Source organism: Vigna unguiculata, chromosome 9, assembly GCF_004118075.2.
Source record: "Vigna unguiculata cultivar IT97K-499-35 chromosome 9, ASM411807v1, whole genome shotgun sequence".
In the NCBI taxonomy this organism is placed as follows: Eukaryota; Viridiplantae; Streptophyta; class Magnoliopsida; order Fabales; family Fabaceae; genus Vigna; species Vigna unguiculata.
This window is the reverse complement of record NC_040287.1, coordinates 31,847,663-31,869,016: the sequence shown is the minus strand read 5'-3', so window position 1 is coordinate 31,869,016 and position 21,354 is coordinate 31,847,663.

The window sequence follows — 21,354 nt, the reverse complement described above, 5'->3', positions numbered from 1 at the left end:
TTAGGCCTCCCAAACTGTTGAGCCGCCTTTGCGGCCTGGATATGACCATCTTGACTTATCGTCCAGATAGGACAGTCTCGGGCGTCATCCGAGTCGACCCGTCTTAGTTGTTGACTCGGACTAACTGATTAGTCTTGATTTTCAATCTGGATTGGTCCAAGATGACACAGTCAGACCCAAAATATTGTTTTTAGGGATCGTAACCCACTTGAGAGGAGGTTGAATTTTTTTTTAATCCCTCATTTGAGAACCCTTTAATAGGAGGCTTAATGAAAAGTTGATCAGAAGTGGACCATGGACTATTAATTAAATTGACATCTCTAACATAGTGTCCATGAGATAAGAAGAAGATGAAGTTGGGAAAGACGAAAGAATTTGGTTTATATTATGTTTTTCATTAAGGGTAAATTGGACATTTCATTATCAATGTGGTGATGGAAATTGAAATCATGGAGGTGCGGGAGTTGGCCCGGGTTGAGTTACTGATACTAATTAATTTTTTATTACTATTTTTTAAAAATGTTAAATGATAATTTGAATAAAATGTCACGTCAATAAATTAATTTATGTGTTCAAAAACAAAAAACTAAGTTTGGATGAATTCAGTCTTATTAAATAAATCCAAACACAAAATCTAAGTTTGATTAATTAAGTACATTTGAGTTTCTATGTTAAACTTAGTATAATACATCGAGTCCTTCATTTCTTTTCAATAATAATAACTCATACAAATCACAATACTTTGTCCGACATCAATTATATATGAATCATCTTGAATGGACATACTACAATTTCTGTTTTAATTTTATTTCCGTCTTGGTACCCATGCATCAATGCAACGAAAGACTGTTAAATTTAAATTCAACACTATTGAGATGCTCAGATAAATTTATGATGGACCATGCTTCTGGTAAGTGAATATGAAACCAAACACATTTACACAATTATAAATTCCATGTCACTTCAAAAGGATGGTTGATGTGATAACACCAACACATGAAATGTCACCATAAATAAACAAATATTATTTGAGAAATATATCTGAACTTTTTTTTTTTATATTTTACGTTTATTAAAAGCCATCTGAATCTAACAATTTAATTATTTACTCATTACTATAGAAATAAATTCAAAATACTAAGAATTGCTGGATGCACACATATATGGACATCCCTTTCCCCCACATAAGTACTATGTATGTATTATCATTAATATCTGCTTTGTTGGATTCGAGATGAAATACCTAATTAATATATATATATATATATATATATATATATATATATATATATTTGTAATTTATCGTATTATATTACGAAAATATATATTTTTGTAAAATATTATAAGAGTTCTACATTAGAGTAGAAAACAAACTATAAATTTAATATTTTTTCAGGATATTTATATAAGTTCTCCTTGAGTAAATATTTCAAAGAATATTTTTTGAAAATTTATCAAACAACTCTTGGTGAGCATGTTTTTCAACACATAAATTTTAACAAACTCAATATACAATAAAAATTGTGGGACCTAAAGATTCAATCTTGTTTTATGTTACATATCAAATCATACTTCATTTTTTCTAATCTATGGTATTAAATATTATTTTTAAAAGTTATTAGGTAATTGAGTATTTATTATTGAAAATATTGGTACAATCACAATTTTTTTTCTTCAATATATCATTTATTTATTAGCCTATAAAAGAGATTACTCGGTGATATTAAGTACGTATGATATATTTTTAAGTTTGACTTATGAATATCCTAATCTAGAACCAGCTACTTGGTAAATATTTCATTGAACCCATTATGACCCTTGCCTTTTCGTCTCATACTATATCAAACTAGGAGCTTCACTATGTTTGAGTGAGTCTTGGCCTCTCTTAATTTGACGTGAAACTGAAATTCATCCTTATTTGAAAATTTGATACATTTTTTTTCTCAAACTTTAAAAACTAATTAATATAATTCTTTTAACATAATTAGGTTAATTTTTATGTATTAAAAGCGTTTCATGTTAATATTTGAGTTGTTTAATGTGTTTGACATGTTCTCGCTTAATGTCAGTTGGAAAACACGATTGACATGTAAAAAAATCAATATATTTGGGTTAAAAGGACAATTATCCATTTATTTTAAAAAATTTGAAGATCAAGATACCAAAGTTGCAGACAAGGAAAAATTTCAATTTTGCGTTAAATTTCAGAGATTAAAAACATGTTAAACTTTTTTTTTAATATATATAAGTTAATATATAAATAAAAGTATTTAATTTTACTTCATTTTTATTATTATTTGATATATTTTTCATAGAAATATAAAAATGATATTTAAGTAATACAGAATAAAATAAAATAAAATATGAAACAAATTAAAAACTTTAAATAAATAATTGGATCATAATCACTACTATAAATTCTCATATTACATGAAATTTTTCTTGCAAATATATTAGAAAAATTTGCAAAAAAAGACTTTTTTCTACCATTTTTTCCAAGAATCTTAATTGGCAGGTAATTCCTTTGTGGATAATTATTTTCTACATTATTATAAAATTTACAAGTATTTCCTTCAAAATATTTTACAAAAAGTGTTTTAGACAAAATATTTTACAAAAAAATCGTAGCAATTTCTTGCAATTTTTTTTTACAACAAAATTTGTAAGTATTTCTTACAAAAAAATTTTCAAAACACAATTAACAGAACATATGAGTTTTTTTAGTGGTGAATATTACAAACAAATAAAAAAATATCTTTAAGAAATTGTTTAATTAATATTTAAAACCGTGAAAAAAACGCATACATATATACTCATTCTATAAAAATTTATATCAATTAGATATAAGATAAATATTAAAATAAGGAATAAGATAAAGGTAAATGCTTCACACGGTTTTTTTTATCGTCCCTGTTTTTTTTTTATCAGCAAAGAATAAAATTTAATTAAGTAGAGCATTTGAGGGGTGTTCTAACCCTTATACAAAAAAACACAATCTGTAAGTGTTGATGCATAACTTAGCAAGAAAGAACGATCAACCAAAACCTACCCAAAACAAAGAGGTAGCCTTAATATATCACCATGACACTACACAGAAGACTCTGCGGTATCTATGAAACTGTTGACATTCATTGTCCCTCCCTGTTAAGCATCCATTTTATTAATTTTCTCTTCTCTCCATTTTATTAATTTTCTCTTCTCTCTTTCAGTAGACTCAAATAATTCTTCATTGAGATATGTTAGAAAACTTACTGACTTCAATCAAGGAAGTGAAATAGTATTAGGTTTCAAATGTTGATTGGTGTAATATTTAGAAAATTTGTATTAATATTTTTTATTAAATAATATTTACTAGTTTTAAATATATATGTATTATTTGTAATAATGAAAATTATATTCTATATAAGTTTTAAATAGATACGTCCTTATAATATTCTTATATAATTTTTAATTAGACATATATACCTACCTTTTTATACCTCAGTAAATAACATTCATATTTTTGTTTTGTTTTAAAAATATTATGTTACGTAGATCTTCTTTTATTCTTTAAAACTTTTATTTTTATTTTTATAATTCTTTTATTTAAAAATAATATAGTATATTTAATAATTAGATAAAGTGTGATCATTTTATTAAAAAAATCATTTTAAAGCAAGGAATTCTTGAGGTGATTTGATATGAAATTTGAGAAAGGTAAATCCTATTTCTCCATATATCTTTTAGAGCAACAAATAAATAAATAGATAAGAGTGTCGGAGTATGAGATTTGTTAGTTTGCAAGAAGCATGTCTTTCTATTTAAAACCATTGCTGTCTCGAAACATATACAAATTTAGAGGACCTGCGTACATAGTACAGAAGGAAACGTTAAAGGACCCACGCTGTCTAGGCGTTTGTCCTCTTCAGAATTGAAAGTGAAAGTTACATTTTTATTGCAAAATTTACGCTATATCAAACAATTTTTACACATAGCAGAATCAGTTCCTTTTATTAGTGTAAGATCTCTTGTAAAGAGTAAAGTAAAGACATTCCATTAGATTATATTTTCTAGAAATCATCAAGCATATCTCCGTAGGCTATTACAAATCTGTGTATATAAATATAATGTTGCAAATTACATTCAAAGTTGTTAACTCTCGATAAACAAGAGAGAGTTCTAAAAAGGGTGTTCACGAAACAAGGGGAAAGGATGGAAACAGTGAAAGACCCCTTAGGTTTGAAACATTCCATGGCTAATCTAAACAAGCAAAACGGCAGTTATTTCAGTAGTCGCTTTCACAAAAGGAGAAAGTTAATAATATACAATGTTTTTTTGTTTGATTTGAAAGCCATGTTTGCCTCAATTGCTTTCAAACTATAGAGTACACATTTTCACACAAGAAAAACTTAAACAAAACCAGTTTTACTCCATTTATTAAGAGTAATACAAAAGTAAAAACACTTTACTGTTTTATTCTAACCAAAGCAGTGTAAGATTTTGATTTCTTTTAGTCTCAAAATAACTGAGCTGGAAGCTCAAACAACTTTGGGCCACACATTTACTCTATCACTCCCTGTTGGTTTTGATGTAATTAAGAAACATGTACTGATTAAGAAGAAGTGGCGAGGTCCACCCACTTTGTCTCATCTTTGTTAACTATGTAGAACAATATTTGTTCTATTAAGTGGAAGGTGGCACGTGAAAATGGCAGGTTCCTTTTTCTTTTTAAAGAAAGACCTAGAGGTTATTGATTTATGTAGCTACTAATAGACTATAAAACACACGGATGCATACTTTTTCTCTTCTTCTACTTCTAGGGTGTTCTAATGCACTTTTATAACGTGACTTCTTCTGACTACTTTTTTTTTTTTGTGTAACTGTTGTTGATAGTTGCACCACTTCTGATCAGCCATAAATAAGCATGTCCAATGTTCATTGTTACCGTTGCCAGAAAAAAAATTTACTCTGTTATTATTTGTTTATAAGGACCAAATAATTCTCCACCTCTTTACAGTTCTTTCCCCTAAAACTCGTATTCATGCATTCTAGGTTTAGAATTAAAGTTCATAAGTACAATTGTGTACGTAATTGTAATGTCTTCCGAAAAGGACACTGCATGTAGGTGACTTGATCCTCGCGGATTAATGATATTTGTATGATTTATGAATTTGTATAAAGTGTTGTTTGTACTCACTCAACATATATAACACCTTGCACATATACTAGCCTGCAGTTTTTGACATATAGGATGGATAGCAGAAGTTGATAAAACGTAGACGTGAAATGAAGTTTTACAGAGATGAAGTGAGTGTGAGTGGTTAATATGTGATGAAAATGGTTTTGTGTTAGTATTACATTAATATCTCCCGACAATCATATGTCGGGAAATTAATAAACATGGGAAGGAGGGTTGCACCGAATATAGGCTCCAATAGTCAAAGGGAAGGGGATGGAGACATGGCATCTAGGATGGGGTATGGAAATCTAACAGAGAATCAAACCTGTGGGACTCATTTTGGGCTCAAACATCCATCCCATTATGAATGCACAATTACCAAGAACCCTAACAATTTATTTGATTTTCATCACCCCACTATCAACAAATACCGGAGAGAAAGATGAGAGGTTTAGGTGAAAAAGCAGTAATGTTTTGCTCATACATTTCGTGGGTGGTCATCAATGTGCACTCAGATTGGGAAATGAATGAAGTTTTCTAAGAAAGGACCCGGCCTATTAACTTCTTTTCATTGTATATGTATATATTTCAATTCATGTTTTCAAATTTTGTCCCACTTTCCCATTTATGTTGTGTTGCAGGCCCATAAATGATCGAGATAGTTATATGCTTGAATTTAAGTGGGTATGTACAAAGATGCTCACTGGCTTATCTAGATCCGCGTAAGCCTACCAAATCTCTAACCATGGAAATCAAACAAAATAACACCATTAAATCTTACTCTGCCAAAACAATACTATCTTATGCCATATCTCTAATCCATGTACGCTTTATAGCACAATCTTATACTTACTATCGCCTTAACAGTTCATTTTAATGGTGTTTAAAAAGTTTAATAAACTAAACTCTGTAAGAACTAAGCTTGTTTGAGCTTATCTAGAAAACAGTTTGTCCAAATCGGAGTGCTTTTCGGTTGGCAACCGTTTTCTCAAATTTAAACTGACTTGTTTGGAGTTAAATTGTATGTTTTTTTATTCATATATTGTAGGTAGAAGAATTTATTCTCCTCTCTAAAACTAATCAGTTTTTCTGGTTTAGTTTCTTAAAACAATTCAGTTTAGGTTTAACAAAACGCTTCAGATGAATCTTTTTGACAAAATCAGTTTAGTTTTTATAGATATGTTCATTTGGTTTAGCTCAAGTGTTTTTTCTATAACAACCCTAGTTTTTTCTTTTGAACAGCAAGCCTTAGTTTATTTGTTTGGTAATGCAGATGGTTTAACACTATGCGTATGTAACAATTCAGGCGTGTTATTAGCTAACGTTATCATTTGATCTCTCGGAGCAGTATATAATTCGGCACATTTTTGTTTGTGATAAATGATATTGTAAATGTTACCTTGCATACCAGGAAACCTTTGCATTAAGTCAATGTATAAAAGACAACACGTATACGTAAGAACAATTCCATCACATAGTTGCAATAATCAGTTTTTTTTTTTTTTTCTGCGAACTTTCTGTCAGATATGAAATCATTAATTCCTGATCCCTCATCAAATTACTTTACACTGGACCTTTTCCACCCAGTTTTTCCAATAAAAGTGCGAATTTCAACTAAACTCGCGCATTTACCCATGCACTTAACTTGTATTAGAATCTGAAGCAAATTTTTGAAACTTGCAAAGAACCCGGCGAAGGTTTGGTGATTGCATGCCATTCTAAAAAGTGATGTTCTTTATTAATCAACACAATTGAAGAGCAAGTTATGAAAAAGAGTATAGTGATTAAATTAAGAGCGGTTTGGCGTCATCTGAAACTGAGAGAGAGAGAGAGAGAGAGCAATGGTGGGTTGTTGAGGGTGGTAAATGTGAAAATTGATGTATGATACCAAAAATATGGACGCATTTGGAGGAAAGTAAATGTAATAAAACAAAAAATTTGGAGCCCGCAATTTACTTTAATGAAACGCACTCCCATGCTTCACTAGCAATTACTGCTGCCTATTTGTCACAAAGGTGGTACCAGCCACCCTGCCACAGAACAACACAGTGACCCCGCATAGCAGAGAAGAGAAGAGAAGAAAAAAGAGAGAGGTGCTTCAAAGTTGCAAACGGATCATCGTAGACACGGAGATGCCGTGTCTAAACATTGAAACCTACCATCATTGTAATTATTGTTCCAATATGGAACTCCGTAGAGACGAGACAAGTTGCAGATATTTGCCTCTCTACTACATCTCATCACTACCATCTGCAACATGCATTTTCCTGCCACCTTCCTTATTTATTAATTTCTGCCATCTATTATTTCTCCGCTTTGTCCTCCGTGACATCATCTATCTCTCTCTCTCTCTCTTGTTACCACATTTGCCTCTCATCTTCGTAATTGCTACCTCTAATACCACGCATCTATGTTCAGAACTATGTCATCTTCTTTTCGTATCTATGCATAGATCAGTCCTCTGAAACAATATCAGAACCAAGTTATAAACAAAATAACTGACCATCTTCTTAAAGTAGATTCATTTCTCAATCACTATTTTCCTTCTCTGAAATTAATATATGCGCTTGTGGGGCAAGCCAAATTGCTCTGCTTATTCATTCCACTTGCTCATCAAAATTCCTGGTGTGCCAGTTGCACTTTTTTTGTTTTCGATCATACACGTAACTATACAAGTACACCACACAGTTTTCTTTACAGATTATAACTTTACTGATAATGTTTCTAGTAGCGTTGTCACTGAGTAAAACACCCTAAAGTAAATACGAATAACCAAATAATTAGCATGGAGAGATATTCATGGAATCAATTAAAAAATTAAATAGTCTACGTAGCATCCATTAGATTACACTGTGAAGAAGTGACGTTGAAGTTTTGAGGAGCATATCTTAATTGAACGTTGTTGAGCTTGACCCAACACAGAGCCATGGGTCTACTGTTCATGAAACAACAGTAGGATCATTTCATAGCTGCGAAGATGCGACAAATTTTTAGTTACTTCATCTGTGTCCTACTTTTTTTAAGGAAATATTGCATGGACCACTCATGCTATTCAATACTTACAATAAGAGTGAGGAGGATAATCAAAATGTCAAATGGGAGAATAGAAAAAGTTAACGTGTGGTTCTATGTATTTATATTCTTATTTATAATAATTGACATACCTAATACATGTCATAGAAATGACGTTCATACAAATCTAAAATAGTCAGTTATTTCAGAGAATAAAACTAGTTATCGTTGTTACTATTGTTGGAAGAATAGCCAATACCAACCAATTTCAACAAATTATTCATTTTTTTAATCTCACGTGTACAGGTTAAATATTTCTTTACCGTCATTATATTAAAAAAAAAAAGCAACTTTTTAAAGTAATGTGGTTCTCTATTTCCTTTTTGGATAACTCGATTCTCTTATCGATGAATACAAATTAACTTATCAATGAGAAATAAAGCTTTTGAAAATAACTTTAAAATAATTATCTTTATTCTTTTATTTATTTTATTGCACGTCAACAATTAATGATGAATTATTTTTTAAATTATTAAATTAAAAAAGTATTGGGATGAAAAAGAAGGCTCTTTTAATGAATAAGTTACCCCTTTTCTTTTATCAATATATATACTTGTCTATGTAGAAAACGACTATTTATTTATAATTGAAATCAAATAATTAAATTATTTTATTAATTCATATTTTCAAATAAGATCATGATATAAATGTGAACTTTGACATCCCACGTCATAGTAACAAAATGGAGTCTTGGCCCCAAACTTTTTTATATTTATATAAATTAACATATAACTTAAAATATTTTTTTAAAATTTTAATATATTTTATATATTTGGTATCCAAAATTTTTTATACACATATAGGGATATCAATGGGGCGGATAGAGTAAAGGTAGTAGCTCCTTATACAGATAAATATATGCCTCGTACCCCTACCCATATCTGTATGGATATCCGTTATGCGGGTTTTCGCATATTTTTTTAATATCCATGGGTACCCGCATGTATTTACAAAAGAAAATTTTAATATTTAACAACATATTTTAACCATAAATTCAAATAAAAATACAATACATAACATTATTAAATTTCAAACAAAGTGAAAATAACCCATTTAAATAGGGTTGAATAGATATTTACAAATAAATGTAGATTTTTTAAAACCAATTGACAAAAAATAACTCATTCAAAATCAATGTGTTAGAGTATAGCGGGTTCGAGTATCCACATATACATATACTATGATATTCGTACTCACCTCATTAACATGAGGGTATCAAAAATACAAAAAATACCCGTATTCGTTACAAGTGGATATTCATTTATAATATTCATTTCCTACTTGTTGCAGGTTTTATCCGCGGATATCCGTGGATACTAATTTTTTTTAACATCTTTATACATATCTATATAAAAAATTTTGCAAACTAAACAATTTTAACATAAAAAAAAAATATTTGTTGAAGATTCGCAACTACAAAATCCATCAATTATTTTTCATCACATGAAAATTTATTAAAAATAATAAATAAATAAAAAAAGCAAAAGACCACAGTAAACCCCATAATAAAAATTGCATCTCAGAAACATAGGTAAACTATATTATTTAAAAAATAATATAAATAAATTTATTAATTCATATTTCAAAATTGAAATAGTATTGAAATTATAGGTATTTGATAACTAACATTTGTAACAATACGAAATTCAACTAAAATTGCATTATTTACAATATTTAAATTTATAGTTTTAATATGTTCAATTTTTAAATTTTTATCGTTAAAATTTTTATATTCATCATCATTTGTAGAGCTAGAATATTTTAAACTAAAATATTTTATCTGTTAATACAAATATATTTTAATTAAATATATTAATGATGGTATGTATTATATATATTTTTAATATTAATATAATATTATAATTGTATTAATATTGACCGTAGACAACTAGTATAAATGGGATGTGAATTATGATGTACGAATATGATACGTATATCAGACACGGACTTATATGATATGTCTATGTCGATAAGTTTATTTTGAAAATAATAGGACACGATACGTGATAGATACGCGATATATGAATATTGAAAAATGGGTACAATAATTCTTAAAAACATAATAAATATATGACTGTTATTGTGTTAATCCACATTAAAACAATATCTACTAAAGTTATCAACATAAAAAATATAAATTATTGTCATCATAAAAGTACCAATGTAGGAAAACTCTTAAATAATGACCAAGTTTAGTAACAAAAAATATGTTAGAGAACAATTTTCTAATTAGAGATTATAGACTAATTATTTTGGTAGTCAAAACTTTGGTAGCTAATGTTAGTGACCAATTATTTTGGTAGTTAACATCTTGATAACTAATGTTAGTGACCAATTTAGAAATCAATTCATAATAAAAATCATTTTAATTATCAATTTAGAGACTAACTATATTTTTTTGGAACTATTTTAGTTGCCAATAATTTTTAGTTTTTAAATTGATACTTAAATTGCTCACTATATAGTGGCTAATTATTTTTGTTACTAAAATTGATCATTATTCAAAAATTTTCTTGTACTGTACTACGATTTTACAAATTAGATATCCACTGATAAGTATAGTAAGTATTGATAAGGTATCCTAAAGTATCAGATACAGATACGTGTCGGACACGAATACGTGACCCAATTTAAAGTATTGGTGCATCATAGTCTATGAATAATTATTTTCACTATACACTACTAGAAATTCTCATATTATATGAGATTTTTCTTACAAATTTGTTAAAAAAAATTTGCAAGAAAATACTTTTTTCTGCAATTTTTTCTAAGAATTTTAATTGACAAGTAATTCCTACGTGAGTAATTATTTCCTACGAAATTATAAAATTTGCAAGTATTTCCTACAAAATTTGTTGTGAAAAGTGTTTTATGCAAAATATTTTGCAAGAAAATTGGTAGCAATTTTTTGCAAGTATTTTTCATAACAAAATTTGTAAATATTTTCTACGAAAAATTTTTCAAAACAAAATTGACATAAAATATGAATTTTTTTTAATAGTGATATAAGAAAAATATATAACATTTCGAATAATTAAAATAAATAAATAAAAGTTTATTTATATGATTTTTCAAATAATTATAATTATTTAACCCGTCTGATGCGTTATTGTTTTCTTTGAAACGTATAATTTGTAAATTGAAATGTCTTAATTTGATACTTAATTATATATCATATCAATCAATATTAATTTGAATACATTTACAACATATAGGATAAAATAACATAATTTTGAATCCTAATAAATTTTGATTAAATTATTTTCACATAACGTCTCTATATTTTCCTTATTTATTACAACTAATATATTTTTTTATGATTACAAAATATTAAATGCTTATCTCAAGAAAAAAGAGCTATAAGAAAACTTAATAATTAGTAAAAACACTAGTATTACACGTATCTACAATTCATCTTAGGACTTATGAAATATAAATTATCTGATAGTGATTAAAATAAATTATTAAGTAATATTTGATTTTAATCTTTCACATTTAACTTAATCGGCTGTATGTTATAAATAATTTAGAATAATAATATAAATATTTTTATTTACACCATGGCTGTAAAATAAACTAACTATTTATCATTTCAAATTTGAAAATATTTAAACTCAATATAAAATAAATCATTTTAGAAGTGTTAAACATAGATTTCTTGCATAATTGTATACACATTTAAAAAATATATGAAGTATTTGCTGGTCAATAATCAAATATATATCCCATACATGACATAAGTTAGACGATAGTTATAAATATATTGAAATATCAATCATTACCTTCTATAGTTATTTATAAAAAATATGAATTTATACATACATATATATATATATATATATATATATATATATATATATATATATATATATATATAAATATTTAAATAAAATATTATTCCTTTTATTGAAAGTTCTTTCCAGTATAAACCATCTTATTAAGAGGTGAATAAAACAAGTCTCTCTTGAAGTTTAAAAAATTGGCGCCTTCATTTAAAGCCTACATTGCTATCGTTTTTAGATGTCCCATACGAGCGTTTGTAGTTTTAACGTTGGAGTGTCGAAATTTAGTTATATATCATTTAATATATCTCACAATATAGTTAATTTCAAATAGAATATAATAGTTTTAGTTTTTTATTTTATATGTTAGTTGTAGAAATTATTTTATGTTAAGTTATATAAAATAGATATATTCACTCAATATACATGAATAAGTTAGTTAACTCATTTTGTATATATTTTTATTTTAGGGATTGAAAAGCTCCCATCCCATCCGATTTATATTTAATTTATCTTAATATATTCATTTTATCATAATGGGATGGGACCGCATTTTTTTTTCTGACAATTTTTGTGGTGATGGTAGATACATTTCTAGAATGACAGGATAAATGAGGTCCGCTGATGTCTACGTTCATATATTATCTATATTTATTATTTGATACATTTCTTTAATTGACTAATTACTTCAATTTGTTATTGAACGAGGTATAATTATCCAAACGATATTTTTGGGTTACTTACTAAAATGTCTGCGCTTGAAGAGCTACTTTGATTAATGTATGCTAAGGTAAGATAAAATAAAAATGGATTTAACTTTATATAATTTTTAGTCTCGTGTACATGCTAAGAAAATAAAATTCTACAAAAATTAAGAAACACAACAAGAATTTTTTTTAATAATAAATAATTTTAGTAATAAAAAATAATTAAATATTAACGTGATCAATTTAGATATCAACACTAGATAATTATTAATAATTAAAATAATTTTAAAAAATTGTAATTAATTTCTAAATTAATAATTAAAATTATAATTAGTCTCTAAATTAATGAATAAAATACTTTTTATTATAAATTATTATAAATTAATCACTAACATTAATCATTAAAGTTTTGATTACCAAAAAAATTAATATCTAAATTAGTTTTTATTTAAAAATTATTTCTAAAATAGTATTTAAACATGCTTTTTTTTACTAAAATTTATCATTATTTAAAAAATATATATATAATGAGAGCCATACAGTTTCAAAACCTCCGGGCATGATGAAAACTAAAAGATTTTGATGCAACTTACTTTTATCTACATCTATATGGATAACTGAAGGAGAAAATTTAGTTTCACAACTTTGAAGGTGTCCCCACTTTTTAGAAAGGATAAAACACTTTCAAATGTCACCAGTTGTTAATCATCGAACCTTTTAAGCGGAAGAAAAAAAATTGTAAAACTTGAGGAAAATTTGCATCTAGTGATTTTTTTCTTTTTCTTTTTTAATTTTGCATGTCGAATTGTCCCTTCGATATATATATTTGTTTTTATTAAGAAAAAATAATATTAAAACTTGGGAATCTTGAGAATGTTGGTTCTTTATGGATGCTTACCAAAGTTCCAATTGAATAATGCGAAGAAGAAACAGCAAAAATAAAAAAAAAATATTATAAAGAATAAAAGATTATTTTTGGAGTTAACCCGCAACCCAAAATGGTCTTTTGGGTGTATGAGGAAATTAGTAACTTGGGTTATTATATATCATTGGAAGGTTTATAATTTTTTTTAAATATTTGAGAATGTTTACATTTTTTAACAAAAAAAATTGCATGAGAAGGATTTGTAGTTTTGTTTACAAAAAATGCAGGAGAAAAGTTTGCAGTTTTGAAAAGATTATATGAAGGTTTGCAATTTTGGCAACAAAAATTGTATGTTGAGTATTTTTTGTGTAGGTCTTGAGGTGCTGAACCACTTTAAATTTCTTATGTGCTTTTATTTATATTTTTGTTCTTATTTGTGAATGTTCTTCGCTTGAATAAATTATTTCCCTATTGTGTGATCTTCAAATAGTCTGTCAAAGCTTATGTTCTAATCAAAGGAGGAAGACAAGCCATAGTGACCATAATCAACGTTGGGTGTTGTGCCTTTGAAGAGAGGTTAGTCTTTATCATTATTTTTGTGTAATGACTTCATTGATAAATGTATTGTTGTGTCTGGCTTGGCTGAGGTCGTGTTAGTAATGGATTCTCCTTGAGTATCGATCAATTGTCAACGACAATGATGTAGAAGGTGCCAACAACGAATTTGATGTACAAGGCAATGAAGGTTAATGACGAGAAAAGACAGTCGTCATCAATGAATTTGTGCACACAAGAATGAATTAAGGAGATCAATTGGTACATTGACAAATGTTTTTTGCAGAACATGTCAGACTTTTGGTGAGGGAGGATATGTTAGTCCTTTAGTGGGTGTTTGCCAAAGTCTCACACAGGATAATATGAAATAAAGAGCAACACAAAAATATTATAAAAATAAAGAGTTATTTTTGGAACTATAACCACAATTTTCTTGGGTTTATGTGGACTTGGGTAGTTGTATGTCATTGGAATGTTTTTAAATCTTTCAAAAAAAAATTATTTGAGAAGAGTTTACAGTTTTTTCCACAAAAATATTATATGAGTTTGCAGTTTTATTCATAAAAATTGCATAAGAAGGATTTGTAGTCTTGACTAGAAAAGGTTGTTTAAAGGTTTGCAATTTTTATCAGAAAAATTGCATGATGACTAATAACACTTTTGTTGAGTATTCATGGATGTACGACTTGAGGTGTTGAACTACATTAAATTTCTTTTATGTTTTTATTTATATATATTTTTTTATTTGTGGGTGAATTCTCCTTTGAAGAGATTTTAATAAAGGGAGGAAGACAAACAAGGTTGACTAAATAAGCAATCAATTGCCTTTGTGAGCTCATTAGGAGTTATAAGGAGAATGTTGATGTCATCTACATAAACAACAATTATGACAAATTCATTTTCTAATATTTTTATATAAATACAAAGACAAATATATCAAGTATAAAATGGGTATTAGAATTGGTCTTCATAACATTTTATTTGAGTTTGATTGTAAAGCAATGTGATAAAATTATCAAGTGTGGTTTCTTCGGAGTTAAATAATATTATGCAACCAGCCTTAGTCTTAGTCTTAGATCATGTTCAATTGCAAAAAGATCAAATAGTGATAATGATGGATAAATTTAGGTGAATTGAATGAATTTGAAAGTAAAATTTCTAATAGTTTGTAAAAAAATTGATAGATATGATAGAATAAAAAAATATTTTAATAGATTAAAACTCATTTGTCTTTATAGTTAAAATAAATATGTTATTATTATTATTTTATTATTCACTGTTATTAATAAAATGTAAAACCAAAACATAATCTTTTCTTCTTCTCACATGGAATCAGTTTCAGCGCCGATGGGAATTGGTTCCCTTCTAGTTACTCCTTCATCTTCAACCACAACCTTTATTCCAAATTCATTTCAAGCCAATAACTGTTAGGTTTACATAAACAAAACATTACGATACTTGAATTTCTATTTGTTTTAGTTGAATATATTCTTTTATTCGATTTTTTGAATTGTTTATTTTATAATAATGGATGATAGTCACAATAAAAATTTCAAGGAACTTAGTAATGAGACCTGAACTCAATAAGGTAAAATATTGACATTACTCTTAACCCAAAACCTTAAGTATTAAGACAATGGGTTTATGGGTCTTTAAATTATTATATAGTGCTCTACTTTTTCATTTCTAATCAATGTAGGAATTAGACTCACACTTGAATTCTTAACAATAACTCACCTCAAAGAAATGAAGAAAACTTGTTTAAATTTGAAAATAAAACTGTATTTGTATATGTATCACCCTCATATCATCTCACTTAAGGAGATTCAAAATATTTGAATCTCGTCATCCTCTTCTCTCACTCTCAAATCCAACCATCTGAATGTCATTCTCACCCAGAAATTAATTCTCACCATTTCGCTCACACGAGTAACTCACCCACACAACATTACAAATTTGTCAAACTCAAATGTGAATATTATGTTGAGGCCAACAAATCTACCAAGTGTGTCATGATTGTATCCCAACAACCATGGTTTTAAATATATACTGTATGTATTTTCTCGTTTATAACAAAGAAAATTTGTATAAAATGTGAGAATAGAATATTAAGAATATCTCAATCCATAAATAAAATAATCTTATGTAAGATTATGTATTTAAATAATATTTTTTACAAGTTATATTTATCTATCTTTCATTATGAATGAAATTGCGAAGTTTTTTCTCCATTGTGAAAACATAATACAAGGATTAGTTTGTAGCCGTTAAATAGAGAGTAAAGTAAAGACCTCTCTGTTTTAAGAATTTTGTTTTTATTTTCATTTCTTGTGTTTATTATTAATTAAAAACTGTCTTTTTTTTTTCGGTAAAAATTTTGTATATAAACATTGGAAATAATAAAATTCTTTTTCGTAAATTCCAGTTCGAGCTTTCAAAAGTAGAAAATAAATAACTTTTTATAGTTGATAAAAAAATAGCTAAGAAATAAAAAAACAGGACCTAATTTTTATTATATATTTTTCTTTTGATTGATGAGAAGAATAAAATAAGTATTTGTTTCAATTAGGTGTTATTCTCTGATAAAATCTATTTATTTCAGTGGAGAGAAAACCCAGAACTATAGTTCTGTAGGAGGAGAGAGTAAATACAAAGAGGTTCTGAATGGGAAACTGGATAGCTATATACGCACATTTGTTATTGGTTTAATAAATTTAATTAATTTTAAGTTGATTATAATACCTACAAGTTGTAAGTTAATTTGTGAAATAATTTTAAAATGTAGTTCAAGTATATCACAAAGCCAGCTAAAAGCAGAAGTTGACGAAATTAAATAAGGATAATAACAAGAAAATCTTTAATTAAAAATTAATTTTAGTGACAAAAGTATCTTTAGAGATTAATTTAGAAACCAATTTGTAGTTAAAAGCTAATTTTTTTTGTAATCTAAATTTTGATAATTAATATTAGTGACCAATTTATATATTAATTTATGATGAAAACTATTTTAGTTACCAATTCAGAAATTAATTATAATTTTTTATTCATAACATAAACTATTTTAATTATAAAAAAAATTTAGTTTATAAATTAATATCTAAATTAGTTATTAATTGTTTTTAGTCACTAAAATTAATTATTATTTAGGATTGTAGTGTTATGTCTTGGTTAAAATTTAAAACGGTATGAATATGTTAAAAACACTAAATAAATATGTATAGTTTCATTGGTATAAAGAATAAAAAATTAGTGAATGAAAATTATAAGAATAAATAAAAATAATTGGAAGATAAAATGAAAGATAAAAATGCTTGGTTGACGAAACATATAGAAGACATGCTTGATTGTCCAATTTAATTAGGGTTTTCTTGTTGTTATGAATGACATGTTTTGGTGATAAGCTATTTCTTAAATTTAATGTCAAACATTCATAACTTAATACAATTACGTTCTATTTTATAAATAGATAATACAATTAAAAAGAATTAAACAAAATAAAGTTATTTCATAAGTGATGGAGTCTCTTGTTTTATAAATGAGAAATGATATATTGACACCCAAATTTGACCACTTTTGTTACCACCTGACATGGCATCAACTATTTCATTTAATTTTTTTTAAGCTGAAAAATGAAATAACAGTGGTGAAGCGGTTGGGGACGCACTCACGCGTGTAGCCACTTGCCACTCATCACACTCCGCTCAAATTATTCTCGTTTTCGAAAAACTATCTCCTCCACCGCTCCACCGCTTCCCCAAAGGTGCCCACAAACCCTCCCCTGCCACTCGCCACTTATCACAGAACACTCAACCTCTTCCGCACAGAACCCTTCCCGCACACACACACACCTCTGCTCGACCTCTTCCCAAAATCGCCACCCCACAAAACCCTTCTCGCACACATACCTCTGCTCTACATGTTCTTGAAACCGCGCCACAAAACCCCAAAACCCCTCTTCGAGAAACCCTAACCCACGACACATATTTTGCACAAATTAAAATTCACAGATTTTGGAATTGCAAAACAACACCCAATTCTACCACTTGCAAAAAGGTTGGACCCCAACAATGCACACCAAGACCAGACCCCATCCCACTTCTTCTAAACCAGGTCTAAGTTCATTTGGGGAAAGACTAGCCTGCAACAATTTTAAATTTATCTTGCAACCCAAGAGCAATTAAGATGTAACCCACCAAAGAGCTTTTGCAAAAATTATAATTCGCAAATTTTGGAACTACATAACAACACACAATTTTCTCACTTACAAAAAGGTTGGACCCCAACAGTGCACACCAAGACCAGACCCCATCCCACTTCTTCTAAACCAGGTGTGAGTTCATTTGGGGAAAGACTAGCATGTAACAATTTAAAATTTATTTTTCAACCAAGAGCAATTAAGATGTAACCCACCAAAGAGCTTTTGCACAAATTATAATTCGCAAATTTTGGAACTACATAACAGTGGCAAACTACATAACCACTTTTAGTTAGGGGTAGAATTGTGTGTTGTTATGTAATTCCAAAATCTGTCAATTATCATCTGTGCAAAAGGTGTTTGGTGGGTTACACCTTAATTGCTCTTGGGTTGCAGGATAAATATAAAATTGTAGCAGGTTAGTTTTTTCCCAAATGAACTTACAACTGGTTTACAAGAAGTGGGATGAGGTCTGGTCTTGTTGTGCACTGTTGGGGTCCAACCTTTTAGTAAGTGGGAAAATTGTTGTTATGTAATTCCAAAATCTGCGAATTGTAATTTGTGCAAATGCTCTCTGGTGGGTTACACCTTAATTGTTGTTTGGTTACAAGATAAATTTAAAATTGTTGCATGGTAGTCTTTCCCCAAATGAACTTACAACTGGTTTACAAGAAGTAGGATGGGGTCTGGTCTTGGTGTGCACTGTTGGGGTCCAACATTTTAGTAAGTGGGAAAATTGTGTGTTGTTATGTAGTTCCAAAATTTGTGAATTATAATTTGTGCAAAAGCTCTTTTGTGGGTTACATCTTAAATGCTCTTGAGTTGCAAAATAAATTTTAAATTGTTGCAGGCTAGTCTTTCCCCAAATGAACTTACACCTGGTTTAGAAGAAGTGGGATGGGGTCTGGTCTTGGTGTGCACTGTTGGTGTCCAACCTTTTTGTAAGTGGGAAAATTGTGTGTTGTTATGTAGTTCCAAAATTTGTGAATTATAATTTTTGCAAAAGCTCTTTGGTGGGTTACATCTTAATTGCTCTTGAGTTGCAAGATAAATTTAAAATTGTTGCAAGCTAGTCTTTCCCCAAATGAACTTAGACCTGGTTTAGAAGAAGTGGGATGGGATCTGGTTTTGGTGTGCATTGTTGGGGTCCAACCTTTTTGCAAGTGGTAGAATTGTGTGTTGTTTTGCAATTCCAAAATCTGTGAATTTTGATTTGTGCAGAATATGTGTCGTGGGTTAGGGTTTCTCGAAGAGGGGTTTTGGGTTTTGTGGCGCGGTTTCAAGAACACGTAGAACAGAGGTGTGTGTGTGCGGGAAGGGTTTTGTGGGGCGGCGGTTTCGGGAAGAGGTCGAGCAGAGGTGTGTGTGTGTGTGCGGGAAGGGTTCTGTGCGGAAGAGGTTGAGTGTTCTGTGATGAGTGGCGAGTGGTGGGGGAGGGTTTGTGGGCACCTTTGGGGAAGTGGTGGAGCGGTGGAGGAGATAGTTTTTCGAAAACAAAAATAATTTTAGCGGAGTGTGATGAGTGGTAAGTGACTACACGAGCGAGTGCGTTCCCAACCGCTTCACCACCACTGTCATTTAGTTTTTCAGCTTAAATCTCTTTTTTTTAATAAAATAGCTTATGCCAGGTCAGGTGGTAACAAAAATGGTCAAATTTGGATGTCAATGTATCATTTTTCAATATAAATAGTGGTGAGTGATTGATGACATTTTTGAAAAAATAATGGTATAATGGAAATTAATGATCTGGTTTTTGATGTTGTGCAAGTCCAAGTCTCAGCGATATATGTGCAGGCTTTTTCAGATAGAAAGCATATGTGGAAAAGAAAAAGTAGCGTGCAACACGGAAGGACAGTGAGAAGCCAATTTCATTCATGCTCAATATTCTCCACTTTTGGGTTTCCACAAATAACGCTTTTTCTCTTCAAAAACATTTATATACTTGCAACTCCATTTCCCCATAAAGAGCTTCACGCCCTTGCATTTCTTTTTCTATTTTCTTTATTTCATAAAAATACACAATTATGGAGCCTATTTGACTTTATGTTACAACCAATTTTAGCTTCACTTTACATGTTTGGAGCATTTTTATTCACTCCAAGCACCAATTATCATATTATGCATCATGCAATAATATCTAGTTATGATAAAAAGTATAAGAAACCAATTATTCTATACGCATCGAATCATAACATCAAGTTATATTAAGTGTAAGCGTACAATATATTGAAAGTAAAATTTCATTACGTAAGAAACTATATTTAAATATAAGTGAACGTCCCCTTATATACTATATCACATAATCTAACAATTACCTTATACGAGATTTAATGACAAATTAACTCATTCATTTTTCAAGTTTAGAAATATCAAACTAAATATTTTTTATAATACTTAGCAAGCTCTTAAATTCAACACTTTACAATATTAAAAGGAAGCTAAACTTAACTTCTACCAACATTATAACCAATTCAAATATTTTATACATTACAACGAACTCAGATGTTAAGTTGAATTATTCATATGAAGATAAAATCTTATCATTTCAAGATTCATGACAATCCTTTATTAAAATATTCAATACCATCTTAAGCAAAAACTACTAGTATGATAATATCACGAATAATTTATAAAGCAAAACTCCAATACAAATATAAACATTTCTTAAAGGCTTCAACATCCTACAAATATGGACAAAAACTAGTAATCTAACAAGGTTTACTTAAGTTGGACATATAATCAAACTAAATAATACAAAGATTACCAGAGTTTTTTAGAACATTAAATTATTAAATCAAACAAATTGTTCACCTGTCTAACGTCAACTGTATTCGATTCATCATTGTTAAGTAAATTAGTTACGTAAAACTAAAGAAATAATGCTCCAAAATTAAACTATTTCCAATATATTATTCAGATACAGCAATAACTTAACAAAAAAATTTGCATACAAATAATTAAAATACATCTCCTAAAAAAAGATAATTTTCATATGATTAATAAATCTTCAATGATAAGTT